Source organism: Elephantulus edwardii, unplaced genomic scaffold, assembly GCF_000299155.1.
Source record: "Elephantulus edwardii isolate Elephantulus edwardi_28Jun2011 unplaced genomic scaffold, EleEdw1.0 scaffold00060, whole genome shotgun sequence".
Taxonomy (NCBI): Eukaryota; Metazoa; Chordata; class Mammalia; order Macroscelidea; family Macroscelididae; genus Elephantulus; species Elephantulus edwardii.
The window spans coordinates 3930291-3938958 of record NW_006399810.1 but is presented as its reverse complement, the minus strand read 5'-3'; positions in this window follow the sequence as shown (position 1 = coordinate 3938958).

Below are 8668 nucleotides of genomic sequence, written 5' to 3'. Positions count from 1 at the left end.
ACTATGCCAAGGCATTTGACTGGGTAGATCACAACAAATTGTAGCTAACCCTGAGAAGAATGGGAAGCCAAGAACACTTTATTGTGCTCATTCAAAACCTATACTTGGATCAGGAGACATTAATCAGAACAGAACAAGGAAACATTGCATAGTTCAAAATTAGGAAAGGAGTGCATCAAGGGATGCATATGTCTCCATATGTCTTCAATCTGTGTACAGAACAGATCATTCATAATGCTGGACTTTATGAGGAGGAATGTGGCACCAGAATTGGAGGAAGACTCATTAACAACCTACCTTAGGCAGGTGATACAATCTTGCTTGCCAAAACTGAGGAAGCTCTAAAGCATTTGCTGCAGAAGGTCAAAGACTGTAGTCTTTAGCATGGACTGAAAGCTAACACCAAGAATGTGAAGATTCTCACCACTGGGCTGATTAGCAGCACCATGATAGATGGAGAAGAGATTGAAGTTGTTAACAATCAACACTTTTGGCACCAGAAATTGAGAAATCAAAAGACAAACTGCATTGAGAGGTCTGCTGTCAGGAACATCTCCAAAGTGCTAAAGAGCAATATATCAGTCTAGAAACTAAGGTGCCCCAGGCCATGGTCTTCACAATTACTTGCTATACATAGGAAAGTAGACAATGATTAAGGATGAGAGAAGAAAAATTCATGCCTTTGAGTTGTGGTGCTGGAGATGGGTACTGATCATACCACGGACCATCAGGGGAACAAATAGGTCTGTCTTAGAGAGGGTGAAACCAAATTTCTCCTTGGAGGCAAGAATTTTGAAGCTCCATCTCATATACATTGGGCACGTGGCCAGGAGGGGCCAGTCCTTGGAGAAGAACATCATGCTTGAAAGGGTGGAGGGACAGAGCAGGAGAGGAAAACCCCAGATGAGATAGATTGACACATAAACAGTGGGATTAGGTGTTTTGGAGTCAGAAAGACTGACTCAGGAGAGGACAGGGTTCAGAGCTATTGTATACAGGGTCACTATGACTTGCAGGTCACTAGAAATCATATAACAACAACTCTCCAGCAGTTCCAAAGAAGAACTTTGAGTAATCTCTCATGGGATTTAGAGCATCTGGAAAATGAGCTACGAGTTGGTTCTGACTTGATAATAATGAGGGGTTTTTTTAGTTATATAGTATATGTATGTTTATGTATGTTTGTGTTTAAATCTATACATACATTTGCGTGTGTGTGTATTTATCATGTTGTTGTTGCTGTTAGGTGCTATTGAGTCAACTCCAGTTCATAGCAACCCTATGAACAACAGATTGAAAATGTGTCCTATCCTATTAAACCTCACCATCTACTATGATCAATCCCTCAATCACATTCTTGTAGTCACTGGCACAATGTTTCTGACTGGAGATCTTCCTCTATTTTTCTAACCTTCTACTTTTCTAAGCATGGTATCTATTTCTGAGGACTGAAACTCCTGAAAAACTGTACAGGGTATATGAGATCAAACTTGACTATCCTTGCCTCAAGGAAGGACTGAAGTTACACTTCCTCTGAGCTTTTTTTTTTTTCAGAACACCACATTTCATAGGCACCATTCCCCCCATCTTCCTTATTTATTGTGAGCTTTTAGATGTATATGAATAAACTGCAATATCATGACTTGGATCAGAAGTGCCTTAGTCTTTAAACTGACATCTTTGTTCTTAAGCATTTCTAAGAAGCCTCTGACACCAAATTTATCCAATTCAAAGCCCCTTTTCATTTCCTTACTACCATAACCTGCAGACCTTATTGTGGATCCAAGTAAAATGAAATTTTTTACTTCAACCTGTTCTCCATTTATCATATGGATCCAGTGGTGAAGTTTATTTTTCTTTGTTGGTGAGGTATAATGCATATTTGATACTCATCAGAATATAGACAGATAGATAAAGATTTATTGTTGCTGTTCTTAAGTGTCCCCAAACCCATAACAGCCTTACATACAAAGAATGAAACACTGCCAATGCATATGAGTTCTATATAGAATATCACTCATAATTTGCTGTTAAGTCAGAACTGACTCACATATACATTTGCTTTTGTTGTTAGATGCCATTGAGTGGATTCTGACTTTGCCTTTCTTATTATTATCAGAAATTGCACACATATATATTTATATAATATTTGTAGAATGTTTATTTCACATTTTTGTTAGTACTATTGCATCACCTTTCAGAAGAACATCACTATAGACTGTCTTCCTAGGCTTCTCTAGGTGGATTTGAACCACTAATCTATCAACTAAAAGTCAAACAATTATTTGTGTCACTCAGGGAATTCAAGCATCCATATAAGTAAAAGTTCAAGAAAAAGGCTTCAAAGTGGCATCGACTTCCTAAACAAAATGCCTCCAGAAACTCTATGAACTTTGATAAATGTTGATAGTTGTAGAGGGGATTCCGAACTTTTGTTCACAGAGTTATTATTAATCATGCTCAACTCAAAGGCAATCAACAACAACAAACTTTATTTAATTATTCAGTACATGGATATTTGGAACACTATTGAAAACAAGATTTAAAGAAATGTACTTTTCACCACTGGGTTGATTGACAGCATCATGGTAGATGGTGAAGAGATTGAGAATGTTGACAACTTCAGTTTGTTTGGCTCCACAATCAACACTCTTGGTATCAGCAGCCAGGAAATGAAAAGATAAATTGCATTGGAAAAGTCTGCTCTCAGAGACTTTTCCAAAGTACTAAAGAGCAACTTTAGTGCACCCGATACAGGCCATGGTCTTTGAAATTACTTGCTATGCATCAGAGAGCTGAACAATGACTAGGGATGATAGAAGGAGAGTTGATGCCTTTGAGCTTTGGTGCTGGAGAGTAATATTGAATATACCATGGACTATTAGGAGAACAAACAAGTTCGTCCTGGAGAGGGTGAAGCCAGGATGCTCCTTAGAGGCAAGGATTCTGAAGCTTCATCTGACATACTTTGGACATGTTGCAAGGATGGATCAGTCCTTGGAGAAGGATGTGATGCTTGGGAGGGTGGAGGGAAAGCACAGGAGAGGTAGACTCTTGATGAGATAAATTGATTCAGTCACTATGATAATGGGAATAGGTGTGTCTGAGATAATAAGATTGTCAAGGGATAGAGCAGGCTTTAGGGCTGTTATAGGGTTGCTATGAGTCATAAGTGACTCAATGGCACACAACAACAATAGATAGATGGATAGATAGATAGATAGATAGATAGATAGATAGATAGCATAAGTTGAATTGCTAAGTACCAGATCTTTGGCTCTAGATTACCCAGTTTAAAATCACAGTTCTGAGCCTCTGGTTTTGCATGCAAAATGTTGATTTTATAATAGTGCCACCTTATGTAATCATTGTGACATTTAAAGGAATAAATATAAAATGCTCATCTAAATGAACTAATTTATGAAGAAAAGTGCTTACTTAATAGTAAGTACTCAATATACAGTGCCTATTTTTTTAATTATAAATAAACATTAGCTCCAATACATCAGTGGGAATTAGATTAATCTGGTAATCAGTACCATATTCAAGAACATTTAAATATTTGACATGTATAATAATAATAATTTCAAAGTATTTAAAAATAATTATTTGTGCTAATTCTTACCTTCATTGCAACACACACCAAGAGAAAATCGAAAAAATCTTTCTGCTATAGTTGAGAATATTGCTCATTGTGCTCTGGAGGCCTGCCTCATTAATCACGTGCATGTTTGATTCAGCAAGGTGAAGGAAGTATGCACATACATTACCCAGCTGACTGTGATAATACAGATTCCAGAATGTAGACGCTGCTCAAACTCCCCATTGATGTTAATTCAAGTGGCATCTGCAGAGATTTAGAGTAATACTGCTTTTCAAGAGAATTCTGGTGTTACCTTCCAGAGGGACCAGGCTGCTAGCCTAACAGTGGTCCCTCTCCAGCAGTTCTACCCCACCAATAACTCAAATTCTGCTATATATAGCCTCATAAATCCAATAGACAGTCAGCTATGAGTTAGTTCTGACTTCATGGCAATATGTTAGAGGTTTCTTCAGGGTAAAATGTCACATATGGGACGATTATGGATTCATTTTAAAAGAGAGTAAGGGGTATGTGAGGCAAATAAAACAATATAAATGTTGAAACTTGGATGACTATTGTTGTTGTTAGGTGCCGTCGAGTCATAGAAGACTCATAACGACCCTATGAATGAAAGGCCTGAGCACATAGAGTTTTGTACATAGAGTTTCCGGAGGCAAGCCATTTCAGAAGTGGATGCTGCTCCTGCTTCCGGGCTTGTTTTAGTCGGGAAGCTCCAGCAAACACTGTTCACCATGGGTACCATTACCATGTTTGGCACATCAGTGTCACAGTGTTTAGCATCACAGCAACCACGAGTTGCCTCTGTACAGCAACGCACAGACCAGTGCTATACCACCTAGAAGAATGTTTGACAGGATAACAATTTGAGCCTGGCCTGAGGGTCACAGATTAAAATCACCCACCTTCGGCTTGGTAGCATAACTGTCTGTCCACTAGGCCAATGTTGCTCTTTCTCTCTGTCGTGTGGATGACTAGTAGTTCTTTTAAAAACTGTAAGGATGGTTTTTTTTTTTCAGTTTTAGCCCATGTTAATTGGGATCTTGGGTGTGGAGAGGAAACTTATGCTCCTCATTCCACGTCAATGCAGAGATAATCACAATGGTGACAAGTTACAAACAGCAACAATACAAAGGTCACCAAACTGAATCATCAGAAAATGTCTCTCAAAACTGTTCAATATAGATTCATTAATTCTGAATAAAAACATTCTTGACTAATATGATAGCTATGGAAAGGCATTAGGTCTTTTGTTCATAGAGTTGATATGAATCGACCTTGACTCGATGGCAATCCACAGCACCACCATTATTAAAATACATAAAAGTTAAACAGCAAATGCTTGTTTTTAAGAATGATCTAGAAGTTAATTATGGACAAATTTTTACCCATTAAAAGTCATTTATCTTGTACTTATCTTTTAGTCTGTAGTTATCAGCTAATAGGTAGGCTATAAAGTGGGAAAAAGAAATCAAAATTTCTGCTTGTCACAATGAAGTAACAAGAGTCTTCTTCTGAGATGGATATCATCTTGTTTAGAGTCTAAGGAGTTCTGGTGGCATAGAGTGGTGGCATAGGAGGTTGCATTGCTAACCCAAAGGCAGTGGGTGGGACTCTTGTGGTTTGAACTCATCAGTCACTCAGAGGGAGAAAGGTGGGTGATCTCCTCCCATGAAATTTACAGCCTCTGAAATCCAATGGATGGTCAGCTATGAGTGGCAACCGACTAGACTAGATAGCAATAAGGTTTTGCTCATCAGAATATAGGTCAAAAAGAGATCTTGGCTGATGCTCTGAATGAATAATTCTTTTCCAAATGTACTTATTCTGCTCTTTAAACCTATGGCACAATTTTACTGAGTGGAGTTTCCATGAATTGGTATCATGGGACTTTGAAAACTATGCATAATACAAAGGAACACTATTGTATACAGTATTGGAAGTACAGCCTCACAAGACATTTAAAAACGAATAGAAACAGCTGCAAATGTACATTAATAATTGAAACACAGAGTGTACAAAGTATGAATCTGTGGAAATTTTAAAAAATGAAATGGAAAACAGAAAAACAAACATGTAGGCATTAATGAGCTAAGGTGTACTTATAATAGTTACTTTAAACCAGGCATCTATTGTGCCAAGCATGACTAATTGAGGAAGAATGGAGCTGCATTTATAGTAAAACAACAAAAACAAAAACAACAACAAACAACCCAAAACACCATTTTAAGACCATGCTGAAGTACAATGCTTTGAGTGATAGAATACTATCCATACACATACAATGAAGACCAGTTACTACAACTATTGTTCAAATAGATGCATCAATCAGTAAAGGCAAAGATTAAGAAGTTGAGAATTTCTATCAATATTTGAATCTTGAAGTAGATCAAACATGCAATCAAAATGCATTAATAATAACTAATGAATGGAATACAAAAGTTGGAAACAAAGAAGAAGGGTTAGTAATTGGAAAATACAGACTTGGCCAAAGAAATGGAGCTGGTGACAGAATGATGACATTTTTTACAAATAATGGTTTATTCAATACAAATATATTTTTGTTTTGTTTTTGTTTATATTTTCTACTGGTTTACTTACAAATTTCATATACATTGTTTTTCACACTGAATTTTCACCTTTCCTTTACTCACTCTTCCTTTCATTCATCAAATTGTGCAACCCTATGATTAAACTCTCTTCCTCCCTCCCGCCCATCCTTCCTTCTGCTCCCTGCTCCCCTCCTTGAATCCTCGAGCTTATTCCACAATAATGTTCTAATGTTCTTAATGTTTGTCATTATGAGATTGAGTTTCCAAAGGACCCAGCTATTCTACTGCTTAGACTACAACCTGAAAAAATCAGAACTGAGGCAAATATATTTTTTAACAAGCATAAATGTTGACTATACACATCGATTTCACTTGGTGATATACACAAGAATCATATTGATTATGTGCATGAAAAAAGTCAAAGGAGAAATTCAATATTAACCATCAAAACAAGATCAGGTGCTGACTGGAACAAAATATCAATTACTCAAGGGTAACAAAGTTGAAGGAAGTGAAAACAAATCCACAAGAATCAAAATTAAACCTTAAGTTTATATGATCTGATTTTTTTTTTTCTAAATCTCAAGAATAGATACGAAGCACTGAATAATAGTAATGGTCTACCAGAGGAGTTGTGGGATGACATCAAGGACATCAACAATGAAGGAAGTAAAAGGTTACTACAAAGATAGAGGAGAAAGAAAAGGTCTAAACAAATACCAGAAGAGAGTCTGAAAATTACACTAGAACACAGAGAGGTCAAGATTCTATGTTGTTGTTGTTATGTGCCATCGAGTCGTTTGCGACTCATAGAGACCCTATGCACAACGGCCCTAAACCCTGCTCTATCCTGCACCAACAACACTGCCTCTGACACACCCATCCCGATTACCCCAGTCACCGAATCAATCCATCTCACAGAGGATCTTCCCCTCCTGCACCGTCCCTCCACCCTCCCAAGCATGATGTCCCTCTCCAAGGACCCGTCCCTCCTGGCAACATGTCCAAAGTATGTCAGACAAAGCCCCAGAATCCTTGCCTCCAAGGAGTAGCTTGGTTTAATCCTCTCCAAGACAAGATTCCATAGGGACCTAAAAAGACTGGGTAATAGTGGGCATGGGCCAATGCTGATTAATTTTATAAAACATGATTTTAAGAAAAACATTGTGAATAAAGAAATGTGTGAAACACAATGTACATGAACAAAACACATGCGTATGAGATATGTATGCAAACCAATATATTTTTGAGAGAGAGAGAAAAAAAGGGAAGAAAAGCTGAAGTAAAATATTTTAATAGATTTCAAAAGACAGCTTGAGAAAATAAAGCAAAATATTGTAACAAAATGTGCAAAGAACTAGAAAAATAAAAGTGAAGAACACGTACAGCATTTTTTTAAGTTGAAAGAAGTGAAAAACCGAATTAAACTTCAAGTTGCTATATAGAAGTATTAGTCAAATCTTGAAAGATACAAGAACCATCAAAAGAAGATGGAAGGAATATACGGAGTCATTATATAAAAAATAACTGGCTGATGTGGAACCTTCCAGGAAGTAGCATATGATCAAGAACAAGTAAGTAAGACTTCTGAGCTGCATTGAAGGCATTGGCAAAATAAGGTCCCTTGAATAAATGGGATTCCAAATGATATGTTTCAACAAAAAGGTGCTGCCCTGAACATGTCCAAAGTCTATGCCACAAAACTTGGCAGACAGATTCCTGGCCAACTGACTGGAAGAGGTCTATATTTGTGCCCATTCTCAAAAAAAGATGATAAAAAAGAATGTGAAAATTCTCAAATAGTATCATAAACACCATACACAAGTATAAGCTTCCTGAACATTATTAAAAATCTGCTGTAAGAGTATATCAACAGGAAACGGCCAGAAATTCAGGTGGTATTCAGAAGAGACCTTGGCAGCAGGGATATCGTTCCTGATATCAGAAGGAGCTTAGTGGAAAGCAGAGAATACCAGAAGGATGCTTATCTGTGTTATTGACTATGCAAAGGAATTTGTGTGGATTATGACTGAGTATGGCTAACTCAAAGGCACGCTGTTTGAGTTCACCAACTGCTCCATGAAAGAAAGATAGACAATCAACTCCGTGCAATTTACTGCCTCTGAAAACCAGCTGGTATGTTAGCTTATTCAGTTCTGACTTGATGACACACAAAAACAACATCTCAATGGTTAACTGATCATGCTAATTTATAATTAGAAAATGCATTTTTATGTTCACTTATCACCCTTTGTCTTGCAAATTGTCTGCTTAAAATACTTGCCCATACTTCCCTATTATATTTTTTTCTTATAGTGAGTTATATAATTTTTGTTGCATTAAGAAATTTGACCGTTTCCTCTCTTTTTCTGATTCTCTAACTTTCCTATATGCTGTCTTTTTATAAGAACTGCCCCCTGCTAACCACACACCCAAAGTATCAGAGACTGAGTTCACCATGCTCACCTTGAAGGAGCATGCTGTTGCTCCTCCTCCTTGTTGTTGTTGTTATGTG